The sequence below is a fragment of the Haemaphysalis longicornis genome, unplaced genomic scaffold (genome assembly GCF_048455015.1).
Source record: "Haemaphysalis longicornis isolate Haplotype H1 unplaced genomic scaffold, Haemaphysalis longicornis Haplotype H1 scaffold_49, whole genome shotgun sequence".
Classification (NCBI taxonomy): Eukaryota; Metazoa; Arthropoda; class Arachnida; order Ixodida; family Ixodidae; genus Haemaphysalis; species Haemaphysalis longicornis.
The window spans coordinates 1,027,642-1,042,063 of record NW_027526384.1 but is presented as its reverse complement, the minus strand read 5'-3'; the positions used below and the strand labels follow the sequence as shown (position 1 = coordinate 1,042,063).

Genomic DNA, 14,422 nt, shown 5'->3' with positions numbered 1-14,422 from the left:
AAGATTTTTCTACCTATACATTAAAAGCGTGTACACGCGGTGGCTAAGGAAGGCTGAAGGATAACGATGAAATACGGGCAGAGCAGTGGAGAGTCAAAGAGATCCAAGCTAACCGAAAAAGTAGCAAGGCAGATCAAAACAAATAAATACATAGAAGAAATGGAACCTAATGCGTCGTTAGAGATGTTCAGGGCACATAATATACACCAGAAAGAAAAATTTCAAGCAGAATTCCAAGAGCAGTTTTTGCTTTTCGAGGCTACAGCATGTTGCTTGTGAACTCATAACTTTGTGGCGAACTATACATAAAATGATGGGGTATGGGTGGTCTGCCGGAAAGAAACACGAACTATGCGGCAGGCTGTGTTGGAATGTGAGTTTATCTATCCAAATCTACATGACAGAAATATTGGGTTTCCAAAAACCCTTGGATTTATGGGTAGGACAGATAGAGTTAACTTCAAGGCTGTCGAGACGACTAAAACAAGATTCGAATGCTGGTGGACGAAAAGCAGAGAGGGGATGTAAGGTTTTAAGGCGCCAGCGACGCAGTAAGGTCGAACACGTGGGAAGCCGCGGTTACCCGAATGCGGAAGGGATGAAGGAATAACTTCATGGCATCCACCCTGCAAGACCAAGCGGCCTCTTGGTCATGGTGCCTGCGGCGAGACAAACTGTATCGAGCCTCAACTAGGTTGTGGCATTGTTTTTAACGTCGTGTTGCAATCGCAGTTCGAGCGTAGGAAAGCGTGAGTCGGATGCTCGATGCGCATTCTGTGGACGTGGCGGCAGTTGCTTAGGGCTGTCTGCGTTTGGGTCTGGCCGGAGGGTCGGCGGTGAAACTAAGTGGTTTGACGCGCCACTGAAAACAGGAGACCCTACAAGTGTCACCTGTGCTTGGACCGTGGAAGGCGATCTATTTATGGCGGTGGTGCTCTCGTTGTTGGCCCTAGCAAACCGTAAGTAGATGCGAAGATCATTGGCGGATCCAGAGGGGGAGGGGGGGGGAGGTGTCCGGTATTGCGACGCCTGCGGCATCCCGGCGTTCTGCGTGGTTTCTGCCGGGGATTGCCTGTTAATGGCGGGCACCCTTGAATGTTCGCCGCGTTCGTTAGGATCAACGGTTTGGGTCACCGGTGGTTTATGCTGGCGATCTGACTTTGGACAAGGCGTTATACGTGTAAATGAGGGCGTGGGAAAGAGCAGCGCCGACCGCGTAAGTAAACGCTTGCCCCGGGCGCTTCCACGTACTCTCGCGGGGTCCTGAGTGTTGCGTTGTACTTATCGCTTTTTGTCTTGTCCTTTTATTTTGTGGTGGGAGAGAGTGACACGTGTTTCAGGGTTCTAGGGGTCGTTGCCCGCTGCAGCTAAAGCACTGACGTGGCCGTGCAACCAATCAGGTCACCATTTGATGATGATTGGCATGGGCGTTATGGGTAGACCCTCAGTGACCGCTTAACACCACGATACGCGAGGTTTCAGGGTCGGATTTTCAGGGTTTAATGGGCTGAGCACGCTCGGTGTAGTGCCGAGCTGGCCACGTTCGGCTAGGGAGGGTCTCGCCACGTTGATAGTCTTAGGCCAAGGTCCGTCGCTGATAGAGGTGCCTCGTGCACAAAGAGACACCTGGCCAAGACTCTCATTTCATCTCTTTCTCGTTACCTCCTACTCCAGTCTGCAAATATTCTGTATATGTGTTTCGTTTAAATATACAGTTTTAAAAAACTGTCTCCAAATAGCGGCGTCGTATCATCAGGGCAGCAGCATCAGGCACCAATACAGATCAACGGGAAAACTTCTACACGCCACAATATCGATGCATCGAAGCAAACAACGAACGAACGAATTTATGGGGAATATTGTCTAGGACAGTTATCACCTGAAACAGAAAATATGTATTTAGGGCCTGCCTTAAGAGAAGCGCTAGAATTTAACGAACAATTTGTTTCTTTGGCAAAATAACAGGTCATTATCTCGTTACAAAGAGGATACGATTAACAATCAATCAATCCAATATTCAATCCAAAGTCAGATGGTCCCTTAAGACTGATCACTGACGCCTGGAGCACTGCCATTGCAGCCTCCCTTATGCCGCTCGTGCGCTAAAACGGGTGCCCATCGCTTTTTGCTGTCTTTTCCGAGAAACGCTCGAGCCCAAGACGCCTCCGTTCTGTGGCAGCTCCGACTAAATGACATCACCTCTTGCAAAGACGGCCTGGCCAGCTTACTACAGAGAGCTTCTTGCAATCTACGAGGCGTTTCAGAGCTTTCGCCACATCGTCGCGGCACAGCGCTGCACCATCTATGCGTACCACAAACCTATCACCTACTCCTCCTCTCGACACCGCGATCAACTCCCACCGGTCCACCACAACCAAATGTCCTTTATCGCCCAGTTTACCACAGACATCCACCGCATCAGCGGAAAAGATAATCGGGTCACCGACGCACTCTCCCGTCTCCGCTGTCGAGTTGGTACCGTGACGACTGACGCCCTCGTCAGCGCTCAGAACGCGAATGTACGATTCGTCTAGTCTTTGAGAAAGGATGTTCTCTTCAGCTTCCAGAAGTTGCTCTCCCTGGGTCGGGAGACATCCTCTACTGCGACATATCCACTGGACAAGGAAGTGCCATGTGCCATCACTAAATTGCCGCAGTCTTTTACACCAGTTACGCAAACTCAGCTGTCCCGAATTCGCGGTTCTACACCCTTCGTGAGTGGCTGCTACGTGTGGCCCGAAATTTAGCGGGACTGCCGCCCTTGGGCGCGCACTTGCACCCAATGCCAACGCGCCAAAATTACCGGGAACGTTGCTTCGCCACCCAGAGTATTCCCCCTGCCGTTAGAACAGTACACACGCCCACATCGACATTATTCGCCAGTTTCCATTAGCCCCACCCCCATTGGTCGTACTGCGTGGCCTGACGTATGGTCTCTCGACAGGATTACCGAAGAAGAAGTCACCTCGGCTTGTTCGCCAGGTGCATATCCCGCTTCAGCACTCCTCTTTGGGTCACAGCCGATCCAAGACGGCAGTTTGAATCTCAACTCTTCAGGCTCTCGGGATCCCCACCTGGTTATAACGTTTGCTGATCACCAGTTGCCTCCTTCTGCGCCAACAGATTGGTCGAGCGCTTCCACCGACAGTGAAGCCACCGTTTAGAGACACCGTAAGCCAATTTTGCTCGAGGCCCTCCCGGTCGTCGATCTCAGTCTTCCTGCCACCTTCAAACCGTACATTAAGGCCACGCCCACAAAGCTGTCTACGGGAAGCCGCTTTGCCTGCGTAGGGAATTTATCTCCGATCAAACTTCCGACATCACTGTAGGATGCTGCTACTGCTAATGATGCAACCACCAGGTCTCCAACGAGCTGTGCTGTTTCTCCAGCCTGGTACCACTAATGCACGCTGCGCCAATCTTCAACAAAGCGTCCATGTTTAAGTCCCAGTTTGTACTTAAAGCCTCCTGGAAGATTTTCGTGAACTAATCACGGTCATGTCATTATGCCTTAAGGGCCTACAGTGAATGTCTTTAAGCACTCTTTCATTGTCAAAACATCTGTTGAAAGGAACAACTTGAACCCATGTGTATTTCCTGTCAACAATATGGTTGACGCTTCTGTAAAAAATTTGAATGCCTTGTTTGTGTGAACCTTGCATTGCATTCCCACCCTGTAACAGCCTGGAAGGGCTCACAGCATTGAAAATAAATAAATAAATAAATAAATAAATAAATAAATAAATAAATAAATAAATAAATAAATAAATAAATAAATAAAAAAATATAAATAAATAAATAAATTACTTCCATGACGGAACATGTTACTTAGTGGTCCGGAGCTACAAATGAATTGAGAGTTCTGGAAAGCGACTGCGTGGTAGAGTTGTATTCCGTTGGTTCTATACTGCTATAAATCCCCGCTGCCTCGCCTGCTTGCGGTTAATCGTAAGGCAAACAGCGACCGCAGTCTCTGTTTGCGTCACACACCATCATTTTATTAGTGATTAATGACCAATAAAGAATCTTTCCCCACCGAATCAATGCTAAAATGGCTATGGCAAGGTCAAACTTTCATTTTAAATCACCCTGCTGGTTGCCTTCAATGTCCTTTTAAGGATTTGGAAACATTTACACATGCCTTTCTCCGCGACGACACTGTTCGTGCGCCTCTCCAACCACATTACTCAGTGCCATACCAAGTCATTTTTCGTGACGGCAAAACTTTCACCCTACGAACCAACAGGAACAACGCCGGCGTCCCTATCGACCGAGTGAACTCGTCATACATCCTCCCTGTGGAGACACCAAATGCGTGCGCGACTCTCGCAATCCATAACCCTCGAACCCCACACCTGTGCCCTATACACCACCCGCTTAGGACGCCGGGTGCGGTTTACCAACTTTCTTCAACTCTGAGGGCCCTTCTCTGAGGGGAGTGGTGTGCCAACCGCGCCGGTGTTTCTCGAAAGGACCTCCAGTGAAAACAATAACACGATACAGTCGCCGGCTCCGATAACAGGAGCCGCTTGAGCAGCAGTGGGCTTGGAAGAAGTTGACTTCATTATGGAGCACGGCCCGAAAGCGTTCAAGCTCACAAGAGGTAGGTTCGCCGTAAAAAAAGACTGGGGCTTGAAGATGGAGTGACGGCGTGCAAGTGGGTGGGGAGAGGTTCCCGTTTTTTGTTTTGAAGTTCCTTGCTGTTGGAGCTTTCAGTTCCGCCGTTTGGCGTTATCGGAAAACTCAGCCCACCCGAGCGTACGTGAGCGTGCGCCTGGTTCCCGAGCGCCCGGCGTCATCCAAGCTTGCGCATGAGCTTCCGCCAAGTGAGGAGATCGCAACATAAATACAAAAAAAAATACCGAGCACACGTGAACATGCGGCTCGTGAGGAGCGCCCGGTATGGTCCAGCTCGACTTTCGAAAAAACTCTGCCCAGTGTTCGTGGCGTCATCTTTCGCATGCTGTTCTTATCTACAGTTCTTATCTATTATTTCGCATGCTGTTCTCATCTATCGCATGCTGTTCTTATCTACAGTTCGCGTTCGTTCGTGCCTGAAGTGGGGAGCACAGACGCCGATTCACGCTACAGACGACGAATTCGCGAAGCCGGTTGCCGCGTGTTCTAGCGCGTGCTAACATGGTCCACTTTGAGAAACATGTGAGATACCACTTTGAGAAACATGTGAAAACGATCGGGATTTGCAAGTCACGAAGAGCGTTCAGCGGCAAGTTCGGAAATACATGCGAGGTGCAACAGTAGGGTCAACCGCGAAGAGAGCTGGGCCGCAGCCCTGCTGGTTCTCCTGCTTTGCATCATAGTGCAAGCTGCCACAATTTTTTAATAGGGCAGACTACCATTTATCCCCATGGGTAGGCCCCTTTAAAATTCTCCGTGCACATATCAAGGGACGGCTATGGGTCAAGAAACCATCATCCCCTTTTGTGGCCCCGATATGGTGATACAGTTTTTCTCTGCGCAGTTCATGCACTTGTATTCACTTTTCTTTCTCATAGCAATATCTCCCTTGGTAGCAGCCAGTAAAGTTTATGTGCATGTATTTTTCACTCTACAATAAAAATAAACTGCGCCGGCTACAGGAGATTTATTCCAGTTGATTAGAATATTACAGATATCTTTTTATTTGCCACAATTACACATGGTGACACCTTCTCTGAAGACACTACGAAGAGTGATTTCGACTGAATAATTCGTGATACTTACGCCATCGTCTAGTCACCTGTACTTTTTTGAATAACAGCCTGATTAAGTACTTCGGAAAATGTTCACACGAAGGAAGCGTTCAATAGTTTACTGAAGTTTTTTATCAGATATAAGCATATAAAAGTACTACAAGAGAATATAAAACACCACACCCTACCTCCAAGGACGAGGACGTGGATGTCCAGATCCTGAGGATTTAAAACTGCAAGAAAAAAATTGCATAGGTCAATTTGCTTGCAAGGAACAAAGAACTGCTCGGGTTAATTCGCATAAATAGTGGTAATGGCGCAATAACGAAAGCCAGGACGTAGTAATGGCTGATTGTGGGGGAGAATATCGCAACCTGGTCGTGGGCGATTTAGTCGCCGGTCAAATATAAAGCAAAAAAAAAACGGAAGAACAAATGGCCCCAACCTACTCTGTGAAGGTAGTTGGGCTGCGAAGCTGTAAATGACACCCACAACGATTACCCATGCGGCATCACTTCAAATCACAGATGTGGCTCTACAAAGTGTGAGATCAGAGACTCTGCGAGGCACTACTTGGGATTAGGGGGTGGGGCGGCATCTCGAACGCAGCAGGGTAGGCAGAAAGAACACGGAGAGGAGCGTCTTTCGAAGGGTGATTAGGAGGGCGGGACGTGCGGCTATGGAGTCATATTTCTCACTGCCTCCCCCTAACTCTTGTTTCATGTGTCACCTCGAAAAACCGCCCTCCCTCTCCCCAGACACTGAATCCAAACCACCGCCGGTCTCCCCGTGCCCACGTGTGGCCGTAGCTTAGTCGGCAAGACGACGGGCTCTTCCTCCGTTTCTCTGTGCCTGCCCATGTTCGATCCCTGACGGGGCAGTAGTTTTTGTAGCCTGGGTGTAGCCAGTAGCCGGGAGTAGCCTTGGAGTTTTCTGCTGACGCGGGCACAAAAGTTTTCTTGGGTGGTTAGAGGTATACTTCGTCACAGTAAAAACGGGTGCAGCTGTTGCGATCGACATGCTGTTTGCCTTGCCATATACAAAGAAAAATGGGGGTGGTGGGGGGGGGGGGGGGTGGCAGATCATCCTAAGCTACACCTTGGTTGCCAATCGCGCTGTTGTAAATACCTCTGCAGTTTATGTTCAATGCATACCGAAATACCAAACGACCGGAGTTTTTGTTTTCCATCTCCACCAAAAAGGAAAATCCGCTTCGGTGCTGACATCGAACCCGTGTCGTTTGGACATGCAGTACATCGCATTAGCCAGTATGCCAGAATGGCATGTTTTACACTATAAAGCTGTACGGACTCAGCTGATAAAGCTAGACGGTGAATGCTGAACACAAACCATTAGCTTAGCTCCGTGTACGTCACACACTACACCATTCACTCTAACAAAATTCTCAAACTGAACCACACCGCCTCGGTTATCACAAGCAGACTAGCAGGCCCCCTTATCCGCACACCAACTTTCGAGCAGACGAGTGCTGCGTGTCCAACCCCGACAAGGACCGAGGACAATTTGGGAACCAATCAAGCGGAATGGCAATGACCCACAGGAGGCCTAACCTGAGGGCCCCTTCCGCTTCCATCTGCCCAACGCCTTTTATTAACAATCAATTCTTAATGACCCCCCTGTCCCTCACCACCACCGCCATTTCATCCAGCATTTCCACCATCTTTACAAAGGATGGCGTTGCTTCAAGGGTCGACGACTGCCCAGCTCAACCGCAGCTAAGGGTATGCGTGCCTGAAGTGCATACGCAAATGAATATGCATATGCGCCGCAATACATTCCAATTCAAAATTTGCGGAATTTGATGCGCTGCATGAACTTTAGTCTCGCAGCGAACCTGTTAAAGGGACACTGAAGTGAATTTGTCAAGATCCCGTTTTTGCTTGCACTGCGTAGACTGGCCCAAATTAGCACACTTTTCATCGTTTATCCGGTTGACAAATCGGTAATTATTTTACAAAGCGCGAGAGAAGAAAAACTACCATGCGCGGTTTGCGGCGGCTGCACAAACTAAGGCTGTGACTTTGGCAGGAGGGGGCACCGTGATTGGACGATGCCCAAGGTTAGCAATCAAGTTTCGGTTTCGGTTCTGTAAAACACAACCGATGGCGTTGTTGGATGGGCATTCTCAATATCTCAGTAATCATCGTAACGCGCTTCCGCCATGTTGTCGGCTGTAAAATGCATAAGATAAGCCTCCAGGACGGCTTGGAATCGTAGCATTCACTAGCCGAGGCCTACGCAGTGCATGAACGCTCTCCGTGTCCCCGGAGACGCTCAAATGCCATGCGCGTTTCCCCCATATTTGGAGCTTGCCGCACTCATGCCTGTATCGTAAAAAGCGTGTTCGCACGAGGCCAAGGGTCTTGATTCTGGCCTGTGCCCACTGCCCGCAAGCAGTCGGTGCTTATGGCAACAGCACGCCAACGAGAACTCGCTAGCGCGCCAGTGCCAGCCTGCGCGCGTTCTATAAACTAGTTCGTGGAGCAATGAACATTGCGGCCCAAAAAAAGTTGAACTTAGTACAGAAAACATCAGCGGAAAACGAAACGAAACAAGCACGTACCGGCGGGGATTCGAACTTGTGACTTTCAAAACACTTGCGCTGACATACTTAGCGCTCCAAACCACTCGGCCACGGGCGACTTGGAAATATAAGGTATATAATGTATAACCAGTTTACACTTTTATTTAGTTTTAGTATTCTAAGGAGCTTAGGTGACTATTTGTTGTTTTGCGCTCGTGCAGTAAGCATCCCCCAAGTTTCCACAATATCTCACGTGTAGCAATTGCATTTATTAGACGGAAAAGCGTTCGGAGATGCGTAGTCCTGCTGCTGGCCGCTGTGCTTGTTCGCCCAGCGCAAAAAAGTTCTTCCCGCACCCTAGTTTTACGCTGTACGGCAAAAATATCAGTTGATTTTATTTCTTTAGTACCTATATTGACTTCGCTGACTCTTCTTCCGCCTTCAAGAGGCCTTATATTTTCCTATGTATACTGGCGTACCAGTCAGCGAAGCGTCGCATGTGCGCTTGTGCAGCGCTTGTGTTAAGCGACCTTTACTTGGAGCTAGATACAGTGTACAAACTAACCAAGTGAAGAAAGGCACATTATTCCATTCACAAACGTGTCCTGGCTTCGTTTCAACTGAGCGAACGAATTGCGACGACCCGTCGGCGGCCGGCGGACGAAACGCTGGGCAGACTGACTATGTCTGATGGCCGGGGAGCCGTGCAGCAGCGCAGCCAATTGCGAGCTCAGCTCTTCCCGACGTCACGCGAAAAAGCCACAGAAAATGGGCGAGCGTAAAGAGAGAAGGACAGCATTTTCGAATTAATTTTTCTACTAAATAAAATCGCGTAAACGCGCCCAGAGTGGTCGAAACATGGCCTGGGGACTCCGGACTACAATTTGCGCTAGTAATCCCGCAATGTTTATATATCACTTCATTGTCTCTTTAAGCCTGTTTTCTTCTCCCTTACTCACGCGAAAGCAGGCCCCAATGGAAAATTTTTCGTTTTCCCGAAAATAAGTTATACAGGCAGAGACCTGCCACTAATGGGCCAGCTACGTCGTCAAGTTCCTGAGAAAGCAGTTTTCTCTGTTGGTCCGCCCTTTGTAACAAAAGGAAAATAATGATTGGTTAGAATTGATTTGATTTGAAAAAATGTCGATTTCGCCTCACCAGTGCCTTTATCCTTTGGATTGGGCCCGTTTTGTATTACTTCAAATTGTGTTACTTAATTTGTTTTTTTTGTAACAAATAAGTATTACTTTAAATACATTGAAAGCTCGTTATTTTGAGCTACAATAATTCGAATTCAGTGACAATACCAATTGTACGAGTTGGTCTGGCCATATAGTCATAGAAATCAAGGTATAAAGAAGCACGTTAATTCAAGCTCGAGCAGGCTCTGCCACAGATAATTCATACACGCCATCACGCCGGCGCCTCGGCACCTGGTACACGGCCAAATAAACGCATTCCGTGCCGACCCACCAGGCTGTATAGAATGCAGAACTCAAAATAGGTAAACATCCTTGGGTAATACCAATCTAAGTTCCACATGGTGGGCGTTGTAGAAGAAGCATTTTATGCGAACTCGGTCGATGAGGACGCGAGTACAGTTGCGTGTGTGGAGCGCGAATAGATGAGGGCATCATTTCACAGGTAAGAAGCGCATACCATGCCGCTGCCTGTGACGACAAGGAGGACGAGGACGGAGCATATAGTGCGGCCGTCGGCTCAGAATCACGGTCCGATCAAATGCCGCCCGAAGATGACGATTTTCGCTACATTCATTTGTCGGAGCAAAAGGTGCTGACCGTCGCTTTTAGGGAGAAAAGGCAGGCCGATATATCACTGGCTTTTTCAAAAATCGAAGTGTTGACATGGCATACGGCTTCCCGTTTGTAGTGTACTGTTGTTTTTCTACACTTTCGTTGCATCAATTTTTATAATTTCGAACTGAGATGGCCTGCCCTTGCGATTTGAATAAACAACCTTTTACTGCATAGCCAATGCTGCATGTGCGCTAAACCATGTTCACATGTGGGAGCTCTGCCACCAGTGACAGTTGTTTGAAAGGCTTTTCGGCTCTCAAATGGGAAAGGTTTTTAGTAGGACAAGATTTCTGAAAATGTAAACGTGTAATTATTGCACACACATAACCCAAGTGGTTTCAGGCAGCGCGAAGTAAAATGTTCAGAAATTGGGGTCTGTCCCCCTAAAACAGCACATTACTGGCTGATGAATGCATCGAATTGCTGTGAAAGTTTACAATCGCTCAAGGAACGATGCATGGACATAAAGGACACAAACATCCCCTTGCTTGTGTCGTTTCTGTCCGTCCCTCCTTCCTTGTGCAATTTTAAACTTCCCCGACGTGCCAACTAGTCCAACGTTCGGTGTTGCCTCAGCGAATAGCTGATGATTCATCAATAAAGGGCCAGCAGAAGGATTTCATTTCTTCCCCTTCTCAACACCTGGCGCAGTTTTCATCGCTTTCCGGAGGCGCCATATATGCTCAAAACGGGTAGACATGTGTTCCATAGGCTCCGTCTTCAACCTCTGGTTGTCCCAGATTAGTTAGCCCCTTGAGTGGGCGCTCTAAAGCTTCGCTAAGGGACCAGATCCCCGCTTGTTCTATTCTCCAGAAGATTAGACAGCACGGTTGCGTATTCCTCGCCACTTGAACTGTGCCCGCCAGCTAGCCACTTGGGCTGTGCGGCCGCACTCCTTCGCACGCGCTGGGGCGCTCCGATCGCTCGATCTGTTCGGACGTGCCTCGTATGGGCTCCGCCGAGTTTTATGCGCTGAGCCGAAACTTCCAGGCCCATCCATCTGACTTCAGCATCCAGAGACGTCGGAAGGCGTCAGGACCACCCCAAGTATCCTCTTTGGTGGTTCCCTACACTTCTCGTGCCGAAATTGCCGATCGACCGAAGACCACGCGGGGTTAGGCTTAACGCCTAGGACTCGCCCGGCCTTGCCTCGCCGAGCCTCAGCGCAACGCTACCAACATGGAGGCAATCGCCGTCGATGGTGAGCCAATCAACGCGGAAGAACTCCTTCACGAGGATTGGAAAACTGTGCGCAACAGACAACGAAATCTTCATCAACCTGCAAAGAATTCTACCGTAGAAAATCGCCGCTTGCAGAAGCCGCCACGCCGTGGCCCTCCGGCCGCGCCGCTGCCGCCCGACGACATCAAGATAGTGCTCCGACCACGGGGAGGACTGGATCTTCGCAAAGTTACGCCGGCAGCACTAGCGGACACGGTGCTTCAAGCAGCCCAAATAGCCCAAAATCCTCAAGATCAGCTACGTATCCGACCTACACCGAACTATGTAATCGTCAGCACTCCCTCAGAAGAACGAGCTCAACGCTACGCCGACATCAAAGCCATTCAGGTAGGCGGCAACACCTTCATGATTGCTGCGCATGTGGCGGCTCCTTCGAACACCACGGCAGGGATAATTTTCAATATCCCCGAAACGGATACCCATGAAGAAATCCAAAGCAGCATTTTCAACTACAACCCAGAACTCCCCATTTTGGCCGTGAAGAGACTCGGAACATCGAATATGGCACAAATCTTATTTAATGGAAACCGAGTCCCTTATTGGGTGCGGTACAGATCGACGACCTACCGCTGTAAGCCATATCGACGTAAAACTGAAGCATGCCTCGCCTGCTGGCAAGTCGGTCACAGACAGGATGTTTGTCCTAACCAGAAACCCTCAAGCCGCTGCAGTATCTGCGGAACACCAAATCCCACCGAAGACCACACGTGCACACCAAACTGCATTGTGTGCGAAGGAAACCACCCGACAGGTACGACGGACTGCCCGCAACGTTTTCAACCACGCCGACGCATAACATATGCTCAAGTGCTCAAGGACTCGCCCTCAAACCCCTCATCGAACAGTGTCAGCCAACCCTCCAATGACAGCGGGACCAAAAGGACAATGAATAACCAAGCAAGCAACACCCAACGAACAGCAAGCAGACCTAACGGCGAACCGACGGTGAGCCACACAGTTGCTTCTTTCCACTGCTCAGCCCTCAAAGTTACATCCCCACCACCCTCGCAACCCCCACCACCACCACCAGCCGCGATACCCCCTGAGTTCCTCCAAGAACTTAAGGCCATGCGCCAGGAAATACAGGCACTCCGTGCAGAAAATCAAGCCCTAAGAAATGAAATAACAACTCTTAAAGCTACAAACGATCAACCAGACGCACAAATGGACACAGATCTCCCTCCCGCGCAAAAACGCAAAGCGGCGGATCCACTCCCTAACGAACCCGAACCGTCACTTGACCATCGAATTACCGTTGTTGAGAAGAGCTTAAGCAACATCCGCAAAACACTGCACGAGCAGAAGGTAGAATTTAAATCAACCTGCAGCAACTTTAGTGCCAGCCTTGACGCACTCCGAAACGAACTACACGAAGGCATTAAACGAGTACTCGAAACCGTCCAACCAGTAATGGGCCAAGATCACATGTCATTCCCTGCTCTTAATGGCCAACCCTAAAAAGAGTATAACGCTATGGCAATGGAATTGCCGAGGATACTCTAAAAAAAGCAGAGCCTACAGTTACTCATCCAAGCTCAGCAATCTCCTCCCCAAATTATAACGCTACAGGAAACAGGCAAGACGGTCTCGCTCCCTGGGTACAGAGCATTTCAAAACAGGAACAGTCCACTCACAGCAATACTGGTACACCGCAACATCCCAGCAGTAAGGGAACAGTTTGAAAACACCGACGTCAAACACGACTTTGTTACAATTCATCCCACCCAAAAACAAGAAGACACGCTCCACATACTCAACGTATACAGCCCCCCAAAAGCGCACCGCCAAAATTTTAAGAACCTCTTCACACTAGCTAAAAATAGAGCGGGGTCACAACCTCTAATTATAACAGGCGACTACAACGCACCACATCGAGCCTGGGGTTAGCCCACAGACACAGCAAAAGGGAGAAACCTATGGGAATCGATACAACAACTACATTTTACACTTGAAAATGACCCCCAGACACCCACCAGAATAGGAAACAGCGTACAGAGAGACACTACACCCGATCTCACCTTAACCCATCGCATAAAACAAGCAACGTGGCAAGTTACAGAACACACACTAAATAGTGACCACTACACAATACAAATAACAATACCCATAGGTAATAAGCTAAGACAACTACGCAAATCACCAAACATAATAGACTGGCCAAAATTCAGACTTCATAGACAAAACCAACAGGAATCACAAGAAACGACATCTCTAGAGAGATGGACACAGCAATTACTAGAGGATGTCAAGCTACATACGAAAACGCCAGATGAAACTCTCCCGGATGAAATAATGGACCCCCATCTCCTACACCTTAGAGAAGCATATCACAGCATCCAAAAAAGATGGCGGAAAAATAAACTCAACCATCGCCTACGCAGGAAACTAGCAGAGCTTGGCGAAGCAATACAAAAGTACACAGCTCAACTAGCACAAACCCAATGGGATGACATATGCAACAAAATGCAAGGAAACCTGGGCATGAAAAGAACATGGCAGTTATTGAAACACCTCATTGACCCCAACAACACTAAATCAGAAACAACAAACCGAATAACACACCTAGTACAAAGCCATAAAGGAGGACAGGAAGATCTCATCAGCCAAATCAAAGATACATACTTCCCAGAAACATCACCGGACCCAATCCACCCTTACCGAGGAGAAGTGAACCACGAACTAGACAAAGAAATAACTGAATCAGAACTAAGAGGAGCCTTGCACAAACTACGCACACAGTCCGCACCAGGACCAGACAAAATCACTGATAAAATCCTCAGAAACCTAGACGACACTTCAATAACAACCCTCACAGCCCTTTTTAACGCATATTGGACCACAGAAACACTACCCCAAGAATGGAAACATGCAAAGGTCACGTTTATACCAAAACCGGGAAAATCCCTCAAAATCGAGAATCTAAGACCAATATCTCTAACGTCATGCCTGGGCAAGCTATTAGAGCACATAATACATGCGAGATTGACACAGCACTTAAGCAGACTCCAAATCATACCACCGACCATGATAGGTTTTCAAGCGGGACTCTCCACACAAGATATACTACTGCAACTTAAACAAGAAATAATCACCCCAGCAAATCACTTTGACACAGCAGCAATCCT

At 48.6% G+C, this 14,422-nt stretch overlaps 1 long non-coding RNA gene across 1 annotated transcript in view; it reads right to left on the bottom strand.

Annotated features, from left to right (window-relative positions):
- Positions 1-5,881: 5,881 nt before the first annotated feature.
- The window catches only part of LOC144137737 (uncharacterized), a 63,052-nt gene continuing 54,511 nt past the window's right edge, over positions 5,882-14,422 (bottom strand). Inside the window, exon 4 of the long non-coding RNA XR_013315722.1 lies at positions 5,882-5,926. This is a non-coding gene — a long non-coding RNA (uncharacterized LOC144137737). The remainder of the gene's footprint in view (positions 5,927-14,422) is intronic.